This window comes from Dasypus novemcinctus, chromosome 9, assembly GCF_030445035.2.
Source record: "Dasypus novemcinctus isolate mDasNov1 chromosome 9, mDasNov1.1.hap2, whole genome shotgun sequence".
Lineage (NCBI taxonomy): Eukaryota > Metazoa > Chordata > Mammalia > Cingulata > Dasypodidae > Dasypus > Dasypus novemcinctus.
The window spans coordinates 3,818,834-3,842,925 of record NC_080681.1 but is presented as its reverse complement, the minus strand read 5'-3'; the positions used below and the strand labels follow the sequence as shown (position 1 = coordinate 3,842,925).

Genomic DNA, 24,092 nt, shown 5'->3' with positions numbered 1-24,092 from the left:
CGAGAACAACGCTGAGTCCACAGTAAGTGCTCTCCGGACGGCTGTCAAACACTAAGCACCGACAGGAAGGAGGGACGCGCATCAATCAGAGCGGTTACTCCAGGAACTGGGTTAATGGCTTACTTACTGACACTCATATTGTTACACTTTTCTTTTTAAGGGCATGAACTACTTCTGCAGCCAAACTTCAAAATATGCCTAGTTTTCCCACATACGGCTTCATTATATTAACTGACATACAATTACAAAATTCTTGTACTAATAGGAATGTCAATTATTACCATTTCCATTCTATATAATGGGAAATAAAGACCAAAAGATTAAATTAAGCAATTTACTAAGCTCACACATGAGGTTAGACTGGAAACAATACAATGCAATGTAATAGAAAGGGCATGAGGTTTGGGAATCAGGGTTAAATTAAAATTCCTTCTCTAGCTCATATTAGCTTGCACAAATTATTTAACCTGCCTGAACCTCAGTTTTATTATTTGAAAAATAATGTTAAGGACAATTATAATTAGCTAACATTTATTGAGTGCTTACTATATGCTAAGCACTATAGCAGGAGCTACACATATATTATTTTGTTTAATCTTCAAAAATTCTATGAGGTGGGTAGTATTAGCATCCCTGTGTTCACAGATGAGGAAACTGAGGCACAGGGGGGTTAAATGAGCAGTACCTAGCTAGTCATAGTGGAGCCAGGACTTAACGCAGGTAGACTAAATTCAGCCATACACTTTAGAAGACATTGAGAACTCATTTACCTTCTGATCTGCGAAAGCATTATCTTTTGGTACACAGGACCTAATATCTACCTTGATTTTACGTTAATAATAAACCCGTAAGAGGCGTGTGGGCCTTTCTCCCTTACTGCTCACAGCACAGGTAGCTGCCCTGTGCACTCCTCGCTTTCATTTAGGGGTGCTGGCCCAACCGGGCAGGTGATGAGGACAGTGGCTCGTGTCCATCTGGGCAGCAGCCTCGGTGCTAATTCTAAACACAGGTGGTGAGAGAGACAGCCAACAGGAAGGGGGAAGGACTCACTGCTGACATGTGCAGCTGGGAAGATTGATGGTTTTCCTCTCCTTCTCCCCAACGCATCAGCCCGGGGGCAGACATGCAGGAGCTGCCGGGCTGGGGACAGGAAAATACACAGTGCAGTGTCTACCTCGCTGCGGCGCTGATTAATGAGACTGAAATGACACAGAAAACAGGCAGTGCTTCAGAAGAATTCACAGGCGCTGCTTTCTTTAATGGTTTCCACAAGAGCAGTTCCCATAAACGGCCGGGTCTGAACTGGAACACCCCGTGGTCAGAGCAAGGCAGGAGTGTATTTGGCAGAACGCGTGGAGCGAAGGGGGAGAGTGCGAGGGAGTTTATTATAATGAAGTAAATTCACTTATGGTCGGGTAGGTTTTCCTCATGAATTCCTCTCCTATAACTGCTTGGCCAAAAAATTTCACAAAGTTCCAGGTAAGTCAATTATTTATCCACCGAACAATGCGAAGACACCACGAGAAAACACGAGCATGAAGATTTCACCTTCACTATTAAAAGCACGCTTGCTTTGTAAAATCAGGAGATGGGCACTAACTTTTCATGTTTTACCACAACTGTAGAGTGTATTAAGCTATCATTGAGAAAAGATGATTTTTTTTTTTAAAGATTTATTTATTTTTAATTCCCCCCTCCCCCGGTTGTCTGTTCTCTGTGTCTGTTTGCTGCGTCTTGTTTCTTTGTCGGCTTCTGTTGTCGTCAGCGGCACAGGAAGTGTGGGCAGCACCATTCCTGGGCAGGCTGCACTTTCTTTCGCGCTGGGCGGCTCTCCTTATGGGTGCACTCCTTGCGCGTGGGGCTCCCCTACGCGGGGGACACCCCTGCGTGGCACGGCACTCCTCGCGCGCATCAGCACTGCGCATGGGCCAGCTGCACACGGGTCAAGGAGGCCCGGGGTTTGAACCGCGGACCCCCCATGTGGTAGGCGGACGCCCTAACCACTGGGCCAAGTCCGTTTCCCTAGAAAAGATGATTTTTAACATCAAATATTATCTCCCAAACTTACTGTCTATTGATATATCCACTTGAATTTCCCACAAACTCCTCAAACTTAACATTACACCTAAAACCAAATCGACCGACTCATGACTCCCTGGTCAACCTCCTCCAAACCTGCTGTTTCCATCATCTCAATCCTGGTCAACAACCACCCTTCCAGGCCCCCAATCCTGGTTTTTATGCCCAATTCCTTCTTTTCTCTCACCAGACTTTGTGGTTCAAATCCTGACTTGACTCATTCCTAGCTTCGTGATCTTTGGCAAGTAGTTGTGCCTCAGTTTCTTCATCTGAAATCAAGATTTTAATAATACTATTTAATAGGGTTATTGCAAGAATTAAAAAGATAGCACATAAAAACTACTTAGAACAGTGCCTAGCACATAGTGCTCAAAAAATATTAGTTGTTATATCTAATCAATTAATGAATCTCCAGGGGTACTGCCCAATACCATTTCACTACTCCATCAATGCAATCTCAACCTTAGTCACCTCGCCTGCACTGCTTCAATATGTTCTATCTACCCTCCACACCACCAACTGCACTACCTTCTTAAAATAATGACCCTCCACTGGCTCTTCCTTTCCAACAGGGTCAAATCCACACCCCTTAAGTTAGCATGTAATATCCTTCAGCATCTATTCTTACACAGAGACAGATTACTCAGACATGGTATGCCAAGGATCCTCATGAATAAATCTTACGCAAGTGAAAAGTCTTATGAGAAGTTTGGGGTCAACATTTTGTGTTTATTTTACAACATGTTCTATTTCTTCAATCTTGCTACTCTAGACTTAACATCATATCCAACTAAACATAGGATAATGAAAGAGTAAACTAGGATCTATGAGTTAAAGTTCAAAATGTAAAAAAAAATTTATATACCAACTGACATTCTTCTAGGTAAGATTAAACGTAAAGTGTTTCCATCAAGTGGTTAATGCAGCAATTTCTGATGCGATGAGTCCTTGAGGGTCCATAATCTGGTTACCACCCTCCAGGGTCATAAGCCAGGCTACTGGACCTCCTTTTTTGGGCTGTGCAAACCCTGACTGGGGCGACGCAGAGGACAATGTCAGCATTCCGCGTTGACTACCATGACTGGCCCAACCACAACTGTACACCGGTACTAGTGATGAAGTGCAAGGAGCATCAGATAAACAAGCAATAACAATTAACACGGGGTGTTATCATAGATGGAGCTGCAGTTACTTTGCTCTCAAAAATCACGTTCTAGGATCATACTTGCACTGATTATATAAAATTACAGCACATGGCTGACTTTGCTCCACTTATTTCTTCTGTTTAAACCATAGCTCTGAAATTTTTACTGTGCTGTAATCACTAAGAAAAATGTACATTTAAACTTAGTAAACAGTATTTCCTTTGGTAAAAAATGTTAATCGTAAACCATTTTTCTAATGAAGTGTATAGCATGCACCATGATCTAATGTCCTCCTCTTAGATGACTTTGTTTTCCTTTGAAACCTTAAGAGATTGTTTTCTGGCATCACTGCTGAAGTCCAAATGGTTCTGATACATCGTTTTTCTTTGAAGGTAAGCAGCAACCTATTTCTTTTACTTTTAAAAACAAAGAAAATAATTTAAATTTGAAGCTCTTCAGAAAGACTTTTTTTTTTCCCCTGGGCTGTATAATGATTTACTTAACTGGATTATCAACTACTATTTTTTTTTTTATCTCTTTTAATGTTACATTAAAAATTTAAGAGGTTCCCATATACCCCAGAAAGGGGTAACACTTTGTATATATATAATAAATAAACTTGGAGGAAAAAATCAAATTTGGAAACTCATGTCAGCCAATAATTAATTCATTAACCCACTTTATGTCGGAATAATTATTTCGAGTTGCTGGAAACTCTCAGTCACAGCATATTAGAGAACAAAGAATCCAATACATTTTTCCTCATCTTTTTTTTTTTTTTTTGGAGGTACTGGGGATTGAACCCACTGTACATGGGAAGCAGATGCTCAACCACTGAGCTGCATCTACTCCCCTAGAATCCAATATATTTTTGACATGCCACATAGCTTTCTGCATGTCACAGCTTTGGCCTCTTATACAAACTTTTAAAAACCTGGTAATCTATATGCAGACAAGGGTGCAATCAAAGAATTGTTGGTATAGGGGCATTTCAGAGTTTTCAATTCCTCTACTTTAAAATTTTGTATCATTGAGTATTTAGCTCTTCCCCTAAACTTCTACCACCTCATTCAATTTTCTACTCATGCTAAGTGGCACCATCATGGTTCCATGTGCACTTGCTTTGTGTGTGTGTGCATTAAATAATGCTACATTCCTTAGCCAGTTGTCTCACTGAGTCAACTAAAATCCATGAACATTTCTTTACTTAAGAGAGTCTTTCCTGATTGTTCATACAAATTAATGAAAAATTTTTAATTTTGTTAAGTTGCCTGATTACGTATTGTTTAATAAGCTGAAGAAACACTTTTCTCATTTATAAGGTAACGCAGCACCTGACTTCAGTTTCTCTAGATTTTGTGTATTCTTACAGTAATCAATTTGTGAATGTATAAATCAAATTAATTTTTCTCTTTTATATTTCAGCTTGATTTCAAACTCCAAAACCTGTCATTATTCACCAATGAAATACTTATTATGCCTCTCTTGCAGTAAACGTTGTTTCCCAATAAACAACTTCCACCTCTGATTTTCAAGCATATTCTATTTTCATAAGTATGTTTTGAATTCAAGATAAAATATTTTCAACAGCTTTACCACAGAATCAGTATTCCCATTCAAATTGTAATGATTCATTTAAATTTTTTACTTTAAAATGACTTCAAACTTACAGAACAGTTGTAAAAAAAAATAACAAAATAAATAAATAAAACCTCACAGAGAATCCTACCTAGATACCCAGATTTACCAACTTTTAACATTTTGCCATATTTGTTACATCATTCTACGTCCCTGCCCACCTACCTACTTACCTAGCTGCTATCAATCATCTATTTTCTAAACATCTGATAGTAGGATGCATATATTATACTCTTTGAACACTCAATTCTTTCATGTATTCTTTTTTTAGGAGGTACCATGGATTGAACCCAGGACCTCATACATGCGAAGCAGGTGCTCAGCCACTGAGCTACATCTGCTCTGCTTTAATGTACATATATATTTTTAACAGGGGCATTCACGTAAGTAACCTTGATTTATCAACAAATTGAACGAGAGAGAGTGGGAAAAGAAAGGAGGGCGGGAGGGTGAGTCAGCCACAGGAAGCAAGAAGCTGAACCTGAACCTGGAAGAGGAGAGACCACGAGTGCTGCCACGTGCTTTGCCACGGGACAGAGGAGCCCGGGATCACCGGCGGCCGGCCAGCATGTCACAGTCCTCAGGGGGACACAGCGCCTTGATGATGCCTTGATGAGGACATTTTCCCAGCCTCAAAACCGTGAGTAATAAATACCCATTGTTTAAATCAAACCATTAAAGAGAGAGAGAGAGAATAAAATGATAAATCAAACTATTTCTTGGTAATCGCTTTTAGCAGCCCGGGCAATTTAAAACAATGTCCTTTTGAGCATTTTCTCCTCTGTTATTAGATCCACTCCAGGATCATGCTTGTTGTTTTACATTTAATTGTCGTTGTCTCTTTAGTCTCTCTTTTTTATAAGTGTGGGAACAAATATTCAAAGTAAAACTTTGTCATTTCAGCCTCTCTCAAGAATACAGTTCAGAGGGATTAATCACAGTTACAATATTGTGCTACCCTCAACACTATCCATCAACAAAACTTTGCCATCACCAGAAACAGAAAGCCTGCACCCATTATGCACTAATTCCCCATTAATTCCCCATTCCACCTACCCCAGGTAAATGTTACTCTTTTGCCTGTCTCTATCAATTTGCAAGCTCTAGTTATTTAAGCGAAATCATTACAATACTTCTCCTTTTGTGTCTAACATTTCAGTCAAAAGGAGTCTTCAAGGTTCACCGAAGTAGTAGCATATATTTTCGTTTGTTGCTTATGCTTTTGTTGTAAACTCTAAGAAATTACCAAATATTTCCCTATGTATTCTCCTAATACTTTTATAATTTTAGCTCTTAATGTTTAGATCATTGGCCCATTTTGAATAGTTGTACACAGTATTACATAGGGGTCCATTTTCAATTTTTTGCAGGTGGATAATCCAGTTTTTCCAGCACCACTAATTGTAGACACTATTCTTTCTGTATCGAGTGGATTTGGCATGCCTGTCAAAAGTCAATTGGCTTGCAGAGCAGATGTAGCTCAGCGGTAAAACGTGCGCTTCGCGTGTACGAGGTCCTAGATTCAATCCCCAGTACCTCCTGAAAAAAAATCAATAGGCTAAAGATGTGTGGACTTGTATCTGAACTCTCAATTCTATTTCATTGGTGGATGTCTGTCCTTGTGCCAGCATCACACTATTTTGATTACTGTAGCTTTGTAATAAGGTTTTCTCTTTTCCTTTCTTTTTTTTTTTTTTTTTTCCACACTGTATTAGGATAGAATGGGCCAACCCAGTATTTCTTGAGACTAAAACACTTCTATCACCACAATCATGTTAGCAAACCTGGTTCCCCTTGCTTGTGCAACTTCATGCAGAGCTAGTGATCGAGTTTTTAGTAAGTTTTAAAATCAAGAAGTGTGAGTCCTCCAATTTTGCTCTTATTTATCAAGATGGTTTTGGCTAATCTGGGTTCCTTGCCCTTCCATATGAATTTGATGATTAACTTCCTTATCTGTAAGTAAGACTGTCAAATTTAGATTGAGATTTTTGGTTATATCAATTCTATTGTTCTTATAATCTCTGTTTCACTTATCTCCACTATAATCTTTATATGCTCACTTTGGGTTAGCATGCTCTTCCTTTCTCATTCCTCCAGGTGTAAAGGTTAGGTTACTGGAGCAAGATCTTCCTTCTGTTTTAGTGTAAGCATTTACAGCTGTAATTTCCCTTACAGCACTACCTTTGATGCATCCCTTAAGTGCTGGTATGCTGTGTTTTTGTTTTCATTTGTCTCAAAGTATTTCCAAATTTCCCTTTTGATTTCTGCTTTGACCTATTGGTGTCTAAAAGTGTATTGTTTAATTTCCAAATTTTTGCAAATACTCCAGTTCTTCCTCTATTATTAATTTCTAGCTTCTTTCCATCATCATTGGAGAAGGCACTTTGTACACTTTCCAATCTTTTAAATTTACTGAAACTGGTAACTGTGACCTAATATATCATCTATCTTAGAGAATAGTTGAAATATACATAAGAAGATGCATTTAGCTGTTGTTGGGTGAAGTGTTCACATATATTGTTAGGTCTATTTTGTTCAAGTCCTCAATTTCCTTATTAGTATTCTGTTAGATTCTCTATTCATTATTGAAAGTGGGGTACTGAAGTCTCCTCCTATCAATGTAGAAACTGCTATTTTTTCCTTCAAATCTGTCAACATATGCTCCATATATTCTGGGGCTCTATTTTTAGGGCATATATATTTATAATTGTTATGTCTTCCTGTTGAATTGACCCTTTTATCAATAAGTAGTGCCCTTGTCTCTCTTAACAGCTTTTTACTTAAAGTATGTCTGACATACTTTAAAGTTTTAAAGTTTGTCTGACATTAGTATGGACATCCTTGCTCTCTTTCGGTTTCTTTTGCTTGGGTATTTTCCCCAATCTTTCACTTTCAACCTACTTGTGTCTTTGAATAAGGTGAGTCTCTTGTAAACAGCTTATAGTTAGACCTACCAATTTTTGCCTTTTGATGCCATTTTCATTTAAAGTAACAGCTGATAATGAAGGACTTTCTGCCATTTTGTTATTTGTTTTTTCTAAGTATTACACCTTTTTATCCCTAAATTCTTCCATTAATGTCTGTTTAAGTATGAATCATTTAGAATGCCTTCCCATTTCCTTCTGCATGTTTTCTGAAATTTTCTTTGTGGTTTCCATGGAGCTTACATTTAACATCCTAAATTTATAATAATCTCATTTATTTTTACGCTATCTTAACTTCAGTAACAAACAATGTTTCTATGCCTCTCCAACCTCCACCTTTATGTTTTACTTGTCCCAAATTACAATGATCCAAAACCACAGATTTATCAATACTTTTTAAAGAAGACTTACTATTTTTTTATTTGTCCCCCCACTCCCCCACCCCCTGTTGTTTGTGCTTGATGTCTGCTCTCTGTTGGTCTTTTTTTAGGAGGCACCAGGAACCGAATTCAGGACCTCCCCTGTGGGAGAGAGGCATCCAATCACTTGAGCCACCTCCTCTCCCTACTTGTTGTATCTCTCATTGTGTTTCCTCGCTGTGTCTCTTTGTTGTGTCATCTTGCTACATCATCTTGTTGCATCAGCTCACCACGCCAGCCCATCGTGTCAGCTCGCTGTCTTGCTTGTCTTCTTTAGGAGGCACCAGGAACCAAATCCTGGACCTCCAGTGTGTTAGGTGGGTGCCCAGCTGCTTGAGCAACATCTGCTTCCCTGTAAATATTTTTAATACATTAAAACTTTAGATCCTGTAAGAGCTGGAGTTACAAAGACACAATGGTATTTATATTTACTCAAGTCATTACCTTTTTCAGCAACCTTTATTTCTTCATCCTGGTTTGACTGAATGTCTAGTATCCTTTTCTTTCAACCTGAAGAATAGCCCTTAGCATTTCTTGTAAGGCCACTCTAATGCTGACGGACTTTCTCAATTTCATAACCTGGGCATGTCCTAAACTCTCATTTTTTCCCCATACTTTTCTTTCTAAGAGAAGCTGTGGGTTTACAGAACAATCATGCATGAAATACAGGCTTCCCAGTGTGCATATACACTTTTCCTGTACCCCTCCATCCTCCCATTTTTAAAAACACTTGTTACCAATTCTATCTTTGTATATTTTATGTCCAAAACCATAGATTTATCATTACTTTTTATGCATTTATTTGCATTTTAGAACCTGTAAGAAGTAAGAAGTTGAGTTACATACCAAACGACAAAATAGTTCTGGAATTTATAATTACCCAAATGGCTACCTTCACTGGACATGATTATTTCCTTATGCTGCTTTAAACCACGGTCAAGCGTCCTCGCCTTTCAGTCTGAAGACCTCTTTAGCAATGCTTGTAGGACAGGTCTAGTGGTGATGAGCTCCTCCAGCTTTGGTTTATCTGGGAGTGCCTTCATCTCTCCCTCACTTTTTAAAGAACGTCTCACTGGATATAAAATTCTTAGTTGACAACTGTTCTCTTTCAGTACTTCAAGTATTTCAGCCCATTCACTGCCTTCTTGCCTCCATGGTTTAGGAGGAGAAATCAGCATTCAATCTAATTGGGTCTCCCTTGTATGTAACACATTGCTTTTCTCCCTCAACTTTCCTTGTCTTTTGCATTCAACAATGTGATTAATGAATAATGGGGTGTGTTTCTCTTCATGTTTATCCTGTTTAGTAATTCTCTATTTCTTGCATGTCCATATTAACATCTTTGGCTAAATTTGAGAAGTACTTTGTCATAATTTCTTTGAACATTCCTTTATTCTCCTTCTAGGACTCTCATAATGTGAATTTTGGCATGCTATCAAGTGTCCCAGAGTTGTCTCAGGCTATTTTCGCTTTTTATAATTATTTTTTCTTCCTGCTCCTCAGCCTGACTCATTTCAATTGTACTGTCTTCAAGTTCACTGATTCCTCTGCAAGGTACTATCTGCTTTTGAAAGTCTACTGGGAATTTTTCATTTGAGTTAGTGTGGTCTTCAATAGTTGTTCTGTTTGGTTCCTTTTTAAGATTTTTATTTCTTTACCTAGACTCTCTTGTTCATTCATTGTTTTCCTGATATCCTTTAGTTCTTTCTCTGCATTTTCCTTCATCTCCTTGAGCATTTTAAAGATCATTTTAAAAAAACCACTTTATTTGGTTTGTCCACATTCTGGTCTTTGTTGGTGTTTTCTGGATTTTTATTGTCTTCTTTTGGATGGGCCATTATTTCCTGCTTCTTTGTTTGTCTTGTTACTCTTGTTGCACGTTTTAATATTTTAATTTTTAAAATTTTTAAATTTTTTTAATATTTTAAAATGTGAGCTCTGGGATTTATTCCCTGAAATGTCTGCTTCTTGATTTTGTAACCAGCTGGTGATAAGACACCATTGATAAATTCATTGAGCTTCTTGGATATATATGTTTATGTCTTTTGTTGACTCTTGAAAGTTAACAGCTGTGGTGTCTTCAAATATTTGTTCTGTCCCTTTGTTTGTTTTTATTGTCTTTTTTTAAAGATACATAGATCACACAAATTGTCACATTAAAAAATATAAAAGGCTCCCATATACCCTCCCACCAGACCCCCCCATTCCTCCCACATCAACAACCTCTTTCATCAGTGTGGTACATTCACTGCATTTGGTGAATACATTTTGGAGCACTGTTGTACTGCATGGATTATAGTTTACATTGTAGTTTACACTCTCCCCCAGTCCATTCAGTGGGTTATGGCAGGATATATAATGTCCAGCATCTGTCCCTGCAATATCATTTAGGACAATTCTAAGCCCCGAAAATGCCCCCACTTCACACCTTTTCTTCCCTCTCCCTGCCCTCAGCAACTACTGTGGCCACTGTCTCCACATCAATGATACAATTTCTTCCATTGCTAGAGTCACAATAGTTCTATAGTAGAATACCAGTAAGTCCACTCTAATCCATTTTTATTCCTCCATCCTGTGGACCCTGGGATGGTGATGTCCACTCCACCTCTAAGTCAAGAAGAGTGTTCTGTCCCTTTCTTTTCTCTCCTCTAGTAATCCCATAATGCATATATTGGTATGCTTAATTTGTCCCACCAGTCTCTCAGGTTGTGTTCACTTTTTTTTTCCCAGCTCCTCAGACTAAATAAGTTCAATTGTCCTATCTTTGAGTTCACTGATTTTCACTTCTCCCAGCTCTAATCTCCTGTTGAACCCCTCTAGCTAATTTTTATTTTTTGTTACTGTGGTCTTCAACTGTGTTTATTTCTTTTTTATGATCCCTATCTCGTTATTGAAACTCTTTTTGCTCATCAATCGTTTTCCTGGTTTCCTATAGTTTTTCATCCTTTTCTTTTAGATCTTTGAGCATATTTAGGACAATTTTTAAAAAGTCTTTGTCTAGTATATTTGAGGTCTAGTCCTCTTCATGGAAGGTTTCTAATGCTTTATCTTGCTTCTTTATATGAGTCATTGTTTTTCATTTTTTGCATGTCTTCTAATCTTTTGTTGTTTACTGGACATTTTGACATTTTAATGAGTTCTCTCTGAAATTTAGTCACTGAGGTGTCTGTTCCATAAGCTTGTATCCAGCTAGTGTTACAGAAGATTTCCTTGAATGCCAAGAACTAGTTGAAGAAGAAGCAGGAGGAGGAAAGGGAGGAGGGGGATAGGGAGGAAGGGGAGGGGGTTTTTAGCTGCCCTACAAGCCACCTTGATGTACAGGGCAAGTCCTGGGGTCCTGGGACCCTGAGCCTGTGATGAATGTCTTGGTTCACTTTACTCCAACATCTTGGTGATGTTTAATCTCCAAACTGCAATGATTTTAAGTGCAATTTACTTCAGAGTCTTTGGGAGGCCCTCCTTTGCCTCTATGCCTCCCTTGGACAGTTCTTTTAGTCGTACATGGCTCTCCTCCAAGAATAAATTTTAGTAAGTAAAATAATTAGCATAAATAATAAAATATTGCTCTTAATTTCAATGATTTCCAACACATGGCTTAAAAGTGCATGGTTTTAAAAATCTACTTCTATGACAAATCACTGTACACTAAATACATATTAATGACAACTAATAATTTTTTTTGGTATAAGTAACAAAACTGCTTGCCTCAATAGGTAAGCCCTTGGACAGTTTTGTGAAAGTAGCACTGACTTTTGTTTTGAAATTACTCTCAAATAATCATAGTCACTGAGAAAGAACTGCAAATGATCATTTTTGAGCCATCAAGTACTTAAGAGTGAGGTATGGAAGAACCAAGGAGAACAGTGCTGTTTTGTATATTAATAGAGAGGTAACACCAGCTGGGTAAAGACGGTGCTGTGGAAATGTTATCAGTTGAGTACAGTAAAGCGATTTTCTTTATTTTTATCTTGATGAGAAGTTTTTTATTTTCTTTAATACAGTTGCAGAAGAAAAAAAAAAGCCCAAAGTACTATCAGATGAATTTTATGCTAAAAAAAAAAAAAAGATATTTTGCAAGTTCTTTCTTGTTTCTAACAATTTTAAGATTTTTTTTGCCAGCCCTCCCCCAAACCCACTCACACTAGGCTCAAGTCTTTTTTATGCCCTTTTCTTCTATTAATCCATGCTGTGAATTCTCTACTTCTCTTAGTTCCCTGAAAACGCCGTACCCTTTCTGAACTCCAAGCCTCTGCACGTGCAGTACTGAGTTGCATGACTTCCTCCATCTGACAAATTTCAATTTATCTTCTTTTAAAATCCAAGTGAAATTCATATAACATAAAATTAGCAATTTTACAGTGAAGAATTCACTGGCATTTAATACATTCGTGATGTTGTACCACCACCACTTCTAATGTTTAGTTCTAAAACATTTTCATCCCCTCAAAAGAAAACCTCATACCCATTAACCAGTTACTCCCTCCCACCAGACCTGGGCAACCACCAGCCCACTTTATGTCTATGGATTTACCCATTCTGGATATTTTTATACTGATGGAATCATACAGAGTGTGGCCTTTTGAATCTGGCTTCTTTCACCTAGCATATTTTTGAGATTCATCCACGTTATAGCATGTATCAGAACCTCATTCCTTTTTATGGCTGCATAATAATATCCCATTATATGTATATACCAAAACTGGTTTATCTGTTTAGCTATTGATGAACGTAGGAATGCTTGTTTTCAATACTTCCGGGTAAACACCTAGGAGTGGAATTTCTGTGTCATATGGTAATTATATGTCTAGCTATCCATGGAACCAAGAAACTGTTTGCTTTTTTCCAGAGCAGCTAAAGCATTTTACATTCCACCAGCAATATACAAGGGTTCCAATATCTCCACATCTTCACCAATACTTAATTCCATTTTAAAAATAATTATGTTTACCTTAATGGGTATGAAGTGGTATATCATCACGGTTTTTATTTGCATCTGCCTAATGCCTAATGATGATGAGCAAGCATCTCTTCAGGTACTTGGTAGTCATTTGTATATCTTCTCTGGAAAAATGTCTATTCAAATCCTTTGGCTTTTTAAAAAATTGGATAGCTTTGTCTTTTTATTATTGAGTTGTAAAATTTCTTAATATATTCTGGATATTAGGATCTTTATCAAATATATGATTTGCAAATATTTTCTCCCATTCTGTAGGTTAGCTTTTCACTTTCTTGATGATATCCTTTGATGCACAAATTTTAAAATTTTGATGAAATTCAAGTTATCCATTTTTGTTGTCGTTGCTTGTGCTTTTGGTGTCATTGATTAAGAAACTGCTGCCAGAGGCATCTGGACACTACAGGCAGGGCACACAAGCCCAGGAAATTGGTACCCTGTGGGGGCCTCGCCTTGGAATATATGGTAACCTATACATTTCCCCAATGTAACAGAGTTAGACTCATTTACTATTTCCTTATGTGTGGTTCTTCCGCCACTTTTATTTGAATCTATAATTAGCACGGTACCTGTTAAACATATGTCCCAGAGAATTAACTCTTTGGTCTCTTCATATGCTGGCTGAGCCCTGGACCTCAGCAGAGATGCTGCACCTACTCTCCAGTTCACTGGACTCGCCAGGACAACTAACAAAATGATGTCGATGGACATGCCCATCCCAAAAGACAGAGAGTGTCTACAGCTGCAGGCACGACAGTTCCTTCCATCTGCCCCATGGGTCTAAGCCCCCTCTCCATCGGAAGTAGAGTGGACATCACAGTCCCCAAATCCTCAAGAAGGAAGAATGAACAAATGTAAGAGGGGAATGCAACTATGGACCAAAGTAGACTTATTATTATTGTAGTAATGGAAGAACTTGTGACATTGATATAATGATGGTGGTCACCAGAGGTTCTGAGGGGAGGGAAAGGAAGGAATGGTTGCAACATGGGCAGTATAGGGACATTAGAATTATTCTGCATGATATTGCAATGATGGTATAAACTATAGACCATGGTTAGTAGCAATGCTTCAATATTTGTTCATCAGTTATAACAAATAAACCACACTAATGAAAGATATTATTAACAGGGGAAAGTGTGAGGGGGGAGGGGATGGGGTATAAGGGAATCCCCTACATTTTCAATTTATCTTCCCTGCAATCTAACACTCCTTTAAAAAGAAACAAATTGGCAATTTCCTTTAAAAAAAGAAAAGAATCCACTGCCAAATACAAGATCACGAGGATTTACCCCTATGTTTTCTTCTAAGAGTTTTATGGTTTTAGCTTTTATATTTAGGTCATTGATCCATTTTGAGTTAAATGCTATATCTTGTATGAGGTAGTGGTCAAACTTCACTCTTTTGCATGTAGACATCTAGTTATTCCAGAATCATCAACTGAAGAGACTATTCTTTCTCCCATTGAAAGGTCTTTGCACCTTTATTGAAAATCAATTGGCCATAGATGTATGGGTTTATTTCTGAAATCTCAGTACTATTCCAGTGGTCTGTTGTCTAGCCTTATGCCAGTACACACTGTTTTGATTACTATGACTTTGTAGTAAGTTGTGAATTCAAGGAGTGTGTGTCCTCCAACTTGGTTATCTTTTTCAATATTGTTCAGTTCAACTTATCTTTCAAGACCCAGTTCATAGTCACCACACTTGGGAACTCTTCTCCAGCTCCCCAAGGCAACGGGACCGACTTACTTGCCTCTAGAAGCACCCACGATACTTTGCTCTCCTTTCCACTAAAGCATATGGTTAAGAAAAAGAAAATAAAAACAAAATAGGGGGAAAAAAGCATATGGTTGCACTGTAATTTATTTTCTTATAAATCTACTACCCTTAACAGCCAGTGAAGTACTCAAGGGCAAAATCCATGTTTTTAACCCTAACAACAACAAGGTGGGGATTCAATATATAAATATGAATACATTATGAGGCTTATAGAATACAAGAGCTGGAAGTTCTGGACTTAAGCCCCCATGGAACTCAATGGCCCCAGGGGGCAATCGGGTAAAGGGACATTTTAAAATTATCTTTTTCCAGGCTACCGTGCAAATCTAGTCATCTTTTAACCAATAATACCTATGACTACAAGAACACTTTTCCAAATTCATAAGGTACTGTAATTTTAATTCAATCTATAAGAATATACTCAGCACAAATGTGCTGAAAAAACATTTCTATAAACTTCTTGTAAAGCTGCTTCACTCTCTTTAGAACGCAAGCAGTCTTAGCCTAGAATTCAGAATGGATCGTATGCAATAATTTCTGGTATTTTATTTTAACTATGTGGTGCTAAAGAGGCATTCACAAGCACCCAGGGAGCTTGCCATGCAGGTTAAAGCTGATTTTCTGGCGAGTGCCTCGGAGCGTGTGTCTAACCGACACTGCGGAGCCATCCCCTGTCTTCTGGAAGACAGGGACCATGGGCATGCCACAAGGCACCCAGAAGCACTCCTCATACAACCGGGGCAGAGTTACAGCACAGCACCCCAGGGCAAGGACGCGCTGAACTGATTTATAGGATGGGACTTATGGGAAAGCTGAGTGGAAATGTTTTATGCTATTTTAATCTGAATCTTTAAAAAGAATAAACTAAGAATCCCAAAATCAACATCACGTGTTGTACGATGATTCCAATGCTACAAATAACATTTTAAAACAAAATATTTTGAAATCGAGTTCCTTCTTTGCTCACCTGCTGCTGCTATGGTTTAAGGGGTCAGAATTTCCACTGTGACAATTCCTAACAACCAAAGCAACCTGAAAATAATGCTTTGGTCCTACTAGGGCCCCTCATAGCAATGAAGAAACAGCAAACTCCTAATATTAACCAGTAAGGAGAAGAAAAATATGTATTTTGCCATCAGAATCATTTCAACTGTCCTTCATTAAGAAATGGCCAATTTTGATTATTAGCTTATTGATTTAAAATCAAAACAAGACCCATTATGCTTTTATGATGGACAATATTTTTTTTCCCTAAGAACAGATCACATTTTATTAGCCTCATCTTAAAGAGACTTCCTCTATTTACAATAGGTGTTCAGTATATAATTATTGAATGAATGAGAAATAAGAGAGCGTCATCTTCAATTTCCTTTTTATTCTCATAGAAAAATGAAAGATTGGAAGCCTTTTTCTTTTCTTTTTCAAGCAGTATCTGTTGCCCTGTCTTTCTCTCTCTTCAAAGTGTTTTACTGAAATAAAGGCACATGCCATTAAACCCATAATCTGGGTGTTTACTTATCACATCTGATACAGAGCCTCTCTAACACACATGCTTGTCATTTCGTTTTAAATAGAAGATCTGAATTTTCCCAAGGTTACTGGAACATCCAGATGAGAAGACAAGAAGGGGAAGAACCAGGGAGGGTCCTTGGGGACCATGAGAGCTGCAAATAACATGGGCCCAATCATGACGTTTCTGAACTTGGGCCAGACTCCAGAGCGACAGGCAGCCGAATAATGTGTGCTCCGTCTAACAGCTCATGCTTTTTGTAAAGCAGTGCCCAAATAAAACATTACCACCATCCCATGTCCTAAAACCAACACATAAAGGTTTAGCTTATAGAAAAGAATGCTATCTACTTTATTAAGTCGTTTCCATGTTGTAGACTTATGGGCTTAGTTTAATGATTATCTTTAATTTCATTCCAATCCTTGTTAGTGGACAATTGTTGTTTAACTTAATTAAAACGAGCACATACTCGATACCAGACCCTTCATCTGTCTGTCCATCCATTTGTCCGTCTGTCTGTCCATCCATCCAAATATTTATTGAGCATCAACCACGTGCCAAACATTATGTTGGGTGGTAGGTTTGCTACAGTAATAAAACATAGTCCCTGCCCTGCAGAAGCCTACGTCTGGTGAGACTGTGGCTGGCACAGCTAAGTCACCGGCCCGTCTGACGTACAACTGATTTTAAATCTCCAGCCTACTGAAGCTCCCTCCTCTTACCAAGCAGTCTCAGTTTCTGCTTTATGGAGTTCAATATATGGTACTAATTTCTCTTCTCTGTACCTCCAAATGTTTCCACATCGATAACCATCCTCTCTCCTCTTTTGTTTCAGAGAGAGATATCCCTCTAAGATTATTCCTTACTCACGGTACTACCGATTCTATCCTTTCCTGTGTCTTAAGAATACTTTTTCACCAATTTTTCTTTCTCTTTCTTCCATCTTTAATCTCCACTTCTTGTCCAGGTCCTTCAAGTCTTTTCTTCGAAGTATGAACATAAAGGAGAGAGAGTCATTCATTCACCAGCTACTGACTGAGCACCTACTGTGCAGTCCTGGTATTATGGAGCCTAACTTCCAGTAAGAGATATACAACAAATGAGTAAAAAACAAATAACCATGATATTGCAGAATGTGATCGGTGCCATCAAGGAAAGACAGGGTGAAATAACAGAATAATGGGGAAGTGTCTGTTTCGGATAAGTTAGACATGAAAATTATTTCAGAGGAGATGACATTTGAACTATTATTGCCTGAAGAATAAGAGCGAGAACCAGCTGTAAGAGGAGGCAAGGCGAAACTATTCCAGATAAAAGAAATAAAAGGAGCAAGAACAGAGGGGAAGTCAGTGTTCCTGGTGTGCAACAAGCAAGCCAGGAGAGGCAGGAAATGAGGTTAAGGAAGCAGGCAGGGACTAGATTACAGAAAACCTCACAGGCTCTGGCAAGGAGTGTGGGTTGAGAACTGATAAAAGCATTTTAGGTGAGGAATGACATGATCAGAGGTTACCTCTTACAAGGATCTTTCCGGCCTTTAGATCAAGAAAGAATAGAAAGCAGTAGCAGCAAGATCACTGCCGATCAAAGAGTCCAACAGAACCCTAGACCTGCCACCACCACTTCAACTCCACAATCTACCTGCCTCCTGCCTTAATTTCCCCCAACCATCTCGCTTCTCACCCATCTCAATTAGTTACTAAAGCTATTCTAAAACCAATAACCACCTCCTAATCCTCTAATCCAATGGTCTTTTCTGTCTTGTTGCTTTTGTAAGGTAAGTGATGATGGCTTTGATTAGGGTATTGACAGGCAAACAGGGAGAAGTGGACAGATTTGGAAAATATTTGGAAGGGAACTTCAATAAGACTTGCTGATAGAATGGAATGGATGCAGGGTTGACAAAAGGGTTGTACCAAGGATGAATCCAAAGGATTAGTTGGAGAAACTAAGTCCATGGTGCTACTTTTGGGAATGGGAGAAAACATCAAAAGTTCTATTATGGACAAGTTTAAGATGCTTACAAATCTTCAATATGGGAATGCTAATTAGGTAAAAGGATTAAAATAGGCTGCATAGAAGGGAGCTGGAACTTTACCTTTAGAAATCATTAGCACATTTGTGTTATTTCAAGTCTTGGTACTAGGTGACCCCACTGACAGAGTGTGGCAAGGGCAGAGAGACTCAGATCATGGCTTAGGGACAGTCAGAGCGTAGCAGAGGCTGAAGAGAACCAGCACACGAGACTAACAGGCATGGCCAGGGAGGCTGGAGTGAAGTCAGGGAGCCCTGGCAGCACACATAGAAAAAGAGGAGGGTGGGCCAGCTGTGTCAAATGCTAATGACTGATCAAGTAATATGGGTACTAAATAGTAACTGGATTTGGCAACTTGCAGTGATTGCAGACTTTGACAAGAACAATTAGGGCAGAGAGGTAAGTCTAGAGACTAGCTTGAAATGGCTATTTGGGAGAAAGCAAAAATAGACAATTCTTTTAGGAATTTGAAGGGGAGCAGAATTGGGGTAGCAGCTAAAGGGAGTTATAGAACTAAGACACGGTGTTTTAAGATGTAAAACAATAGAGCATTCTGTATGCTATGGGAATTATCCAGAATAAAGGGAGAACTTTACGATGCATGAGAAGAGAAGGAGAATATAAAAATAGGGGTGACATCCTTAAGAAGGTAAGTAGAGAGAGAACACAGAGCACAGGTGGATGAAGTACCAAGGAAAGGGGCAGGAACACATCTTCCCTTGTGACTTGAGATGACAAGAGAACATGTGCTCAAAAACCAAAACAAAACAAGGAGTTCACCTCATTCTTATTATTTTCTTAAAGAAGTAAAAATACTACCTCTATGTCCAAAGGTAAGAAGAGGTTTATGAACAGAAAACAGAATAGAGTCTCAGAAAGTGGGGCAAATCAACTTATTAGAGAAATCTAATTGCCAGGCAATACTAATTGCAATTTTCAAGATTTTAGTCAGGAATTTAAAGTTGAAGCAGCTAGCCTGCCATGTAATAATTGGCAGCAGAATTTGGCTGCTTGGGCAATGGGAGAACACAGTGAAGAGTACGGTGGGTTGTTGCTGAATGCATACAACAGAGAGAGGAACTGGCAAAGGGATTGGAGAGTTATTTGCAAGGGAATGATAATGGTGGATCATGAGAAAGGAACTGGGCCAATAGATTAGGGGACCTGATGAGGTCAAAGCCTAGTTGGAGTGAGCCCCTGCCTGAGAGCTGGAGGTCAGTAGGTGAGAGGTCAGAACGGGGGATGCCGAAATGTGAGAGACGTGACGCTATGCAATTAGCAGTGATGACAAGATCCAGAGGTAAGGCCGTGCGTATCGCTCAAAATTCTTGACCACCAGCAACAAATTGACTCTGGCTAACTACAGCAGAGGGAGCAGGTATCAGAAACAACGCCGCCGGGATGACGCCACTGGGCACGCTGGGCCCTGCGGTCGCGCCCCCACCCCTCCTCTCTCAGAGTTCCAGGCCGGCGAGTCCCAGCGCTCCAGCCTGGTCAGGAGCCTCTCCGGGCCCCCCTGCCTGGGGGCCGGGAAAGGAAGACGCCCCTCCGCTGGCTTCCGCAGTGCAGGACAGGGCCTGCTGCCCACGCGGACTGGAGGGACTAGAAACGAGCAGGGCGTGCGCGTGCCCGGGGTGGGGGGTGCGAAACTAGGCGGGCGTGCGCGTGCCCGGGGGTGCTAAACTAGGACGGCGTGCGTGTGCGGGGTGGGGGGGGTGCAGCTAAACTGGAGAGCGTGCGCGTGCCCGGGGGTCCGCTAAAGTAGGAGGGCGTGCGCATGCTCGGGGAGTGGGGGGCCGCTAAACTAGGGGGCGTGCGCGTGCCCGCGGTGGGGGGGTGCTAAACTAGGGGGGCACACCTGACAGATCAAGGCAGGGGGGAAATGTAAGGCAAAAAAGCTAAATGCCTCCCTCTCCTTTGGTTTGCTGGTTTGGTTCCGCTGACCCACGGGAGTTTGTGAGGAACTGAGCTGAGATCGGGAGACTGAGATGTCACCACAAAGGACGGGCAAACCCAGCCCCTGCCCTCCTGGAATGCTCACTGGTGGGCGCGAGCCCCTTACTCTTCCCCGCACACTACGCTTCTGCTACAGCTTCAAAGCCAGCGGGGCAATAATGTGACTTTAAGGATCTTCTGTGCTTCATCTTTCCTGCTTACTAATCCTTGAAATTCTTCCAGCAGAACTTAAAATCCTTCATCTACAATAAATAATAAAAGGCATAAGAGGCTAAATACTTGACTGAGGTGAAAATAACTAAACCTGTTTATATTCAAGTATATCAAATAATAATATTAACAACAAGAGCAACAATGGTAAATAGATACTGAGTCCCTCCCCTGCTGTGCCAAGCTCTTTTCTATTAAGTTAGTAGTCACAACAAACCTCTAACACCGACAGAATTATTCCCATTTTAGAGACAGGGAGACTAAGGCTCAGAGGACTTAGGCAACTTGGAAGGTCACAGGGCCAGCAAGTCTTATCCCAGTAATGACTTGATATTACAGCGCTTTCTTTTTTTCCCTTCTTATTAAATAAGGGAGGGGCTCTGAAAACAGGTTAAGACTAGAGAAAAAAAAAACGAGTCACTATCCTGCAGAAAGAAATGCCTAGCATAAAAGTGGCCAGAAGATGCTATGAGCAGAAAACAAAAACAACAAAAAAGAAGCTATGAGCATGTGTACACAGCTGAGTAAATATAATGCTGCTAAGAATCGTCAACATTGCTTGGCTTGATTTATGGTTTGGGAGGGATTTTGTTTTCCTTAACCTGGGAGACCTACCTGTTGTTTTTCAATACTAGGAGATCCGAAGGGCAAAAAGAACAACAGAAAGACTGAGAGTTAAGTTCCTGAATGACAAGGAAATGGGAGTGCTGAGAGTTTGGCGGAGAATAAGATAAAGAACGTCACTTTGGATCTGCTGGAGAACCTGAACCAGATACACAATCTGAGTGCTACTTTACATGACCACCTTTTAGTAAGTTGGCTAGAACCCAGCAAGGGTCTCTCCAGCTTCCTAGCTCAGGAGATTTGGGAGCTACCATAGTATTTTGGGTAAGCTTGGAAACCACTCCTGTCTACAAAGAAAAGCTTTATTTGTGGCTAGGGTTTGGCAAGTCTTCCCACCACCTCATCTCTGGGTCAGAGACAAAATAACAGTTGCCCTACAGTTTGACCTACTGCAGAAGCTATAAATTCGTCCCCAAGCAGATCCTGGAATGGGGCAAGCCAAAGCCTGCTTTGTCAGAACTTAGAGTTAGATGGCCTCCAGCTACCTGACAAGGCAGCCACATGCTCCCTGACGGTACAGGGTTCCTCCCAGGCCCCAGCAGAAACCAAATGACATGCCATTGCTCTTGCTTCCTAGCCACATTTTCAAATAACTGAATTAAAAAAAGAAAAATCCAGCCACAATTGGCTCCAGTTGGTGTGAATAATGAGACGTGCTTGTCAGATTCCTGGAAAGCTGCCAGCAAGGTCACTGGCTAGCCAGATCCTGGGCCCACTTATAAAGAGGGTGATGAATCTAATTTCCAGTGAGGTCAAGCTTAAAGAGATCTTCCATTTGGGATTTGGGTATGGGATGAAATGATCTATGAATTAGAACCCTTCTTAAAGGGGATAGATTGGGATGAGGGGAAATGGCGCTTCCTCAATTTTGAAAATCAAGCTTTGCCCAATTAAAATCTGGTCCTTTTTTGAAGTATATGATGGAAGAATCCTAGCTTTGACAAGCTGGCAGTAATCCTTGTGATCTATTTTACTGGGATATATATTGTCACTGCAAAAATAAAACATACTACAAAACTGGAGAGCAGACCCTTGCCTGTGATCATTAGAAAGACTGGACCAAGTGCCTCGAGCCTTTGATGCCCCTGACATATTATTTTCTGGATGGTGTCCAGCAACCCAATGCAGAATAGCTTTTTCTCTACTGTATCCAGATGGCAAATGGAAGAGATCAAATTCAACAGTTTCACGGCTAAACTTAATGGATGTGAAAGGCTGGCTCCTCTACTAGCTTTTCAAGGGTCTACAACAGAAAAAGGGAAGAAAAAAAAAAGGCCTTTGAACAAAGAGACAAATAATTGGCTTCCCCAACCCCTTCCCCCCCCCTTTCTTCAAAACTAAACCATGGATGTGGTAATCTGGTTCAAATCCATCTTCTGGTTGAAAAGGACAGCCAAATATCTGATCAGTTTTAATCACTGACGCTCTCATGACACTTTCTGTGAAGTTTGGATGGGTTGCTCTTGATATTCTGGACAGCTTTTTAATTTTTCCCTTCAGGCAAATATTTTCACTCTTCCTCTATTTCCTTCAAAACTTTAGCCAAATATAGAACTATTTATATATACATTCTCTTAAATGTTTAGGCAGCACCATCTTAGAACAAGATGCTCACACAGCCCCACTAAAGGCTGAATTTCAGAAATGGCTGGCATGAGATTTATTCATTTGTGTTATTATATAAGCATACACTAGAGTTCATCATAAAGTCATTCATACAGGAAGAAATATGGTATGATGATCTGCTTCACTCCCCAGATAAGAGATTTTACTTATTGAAATATCAGAAATGCCTCAGTATAAAAACAATTTCACATAAAAGTCCTAAGACTGGATTATAAGACCAGCTTTGTGGTTAGCAAGCAGTAGAGGATGCAACAATGAGGAAGGGGAGTGCAATATTTGAAAAGAAGGAAATATGTTTACCTTCTGTGAGTTGGTCTATAAAACAGAGATAAGTCAACTTAAAGTAGGAATTCTTTTTTCTTTAAATAACTTTAATTCAAATCCAAAAGAATAAATAACAGAAAAAGGCAGCTCAACAAGGTATTAGATGCATTACTCCTAAAAAGTTCTGTCTAGGCAATTTTACCTCATCTAATTCCAACTAACTCATTGTTACTCTAGTGTTCAGAAAGATATACAGATGAAAACATATTAGTTAAATGACGTATTCAAGGTTTCCTTATTAATGAAGACAAAGAAGAGAAAAATGCTTAATCATATTCATCTCACACAATTAAACTCCATATATATATTTTTTGACCTTTGTAGCTTTTGCTACAAAAACAATGAATGTTGCTGTTAACTATAGTCTATAAATTACGTTAGTTATATTTTCCCCATGTATCACCACATTCTTAACACCTTGTAGTATTTAACTACAATCTTTAAATACTGCCAAAATCATTGTTATACATTCCCTGTATTATCCTCCAGCTATGCTCCAACTAACATTAATCTCCCTAGACTACTTGTTTCAGCCACAATCACATCCATAAATCAACAGTGTTTGTTATATTCCTTAGCATGTGTTACCAGCAAATCCAACCATTACCACATATTCACATTTGACCTTATTAAACATACTACATACATCCAGCATCATTGCCCCTTCCCATCCCACAATCTATCTACAGTAGGAATTCTTATTCTGAGTTTACGGACTTGTGAAATTGTACAAAAAATCTAAATGTGTATGTACACGTTTTTCTGGGTAGAACGTCTACATTTTAATCAAAGGAACTAGTGACTCCCCCAAAACTACAAGAATCCTAAGGACAAGACTTAATAGAAAGAACATTAGGTAAATTAACCTAC

At 39.5% G+C, this 24,092-nt stretch overlaps 1 protein-coding gene and 1 non-coding gene across 2 annotated transcripts in view; both read right to left on the bottom strand.

Annotated features, from left to right (window-relative positions):
• Positions 1-24,092, bottom strand: part of WARS2 (tryptophanyl tRNA synthetase 2, mitochondrial) — a 129,803-nt gene that overhangs the window by 83,427 nt on the left and 22,284 nt on the right. The window lies entirely within an intron of this gene.
• LOC111763717 (small nucleolar RNA SNORA66) lies at positions 6,567-6,699 on the bottom strand. Its single transcript, XR_002796529.1, has one exon. It is a non-coding gene; the product is annotated as a small nucleolar RNA SNORA66 (small nucleolar RNA).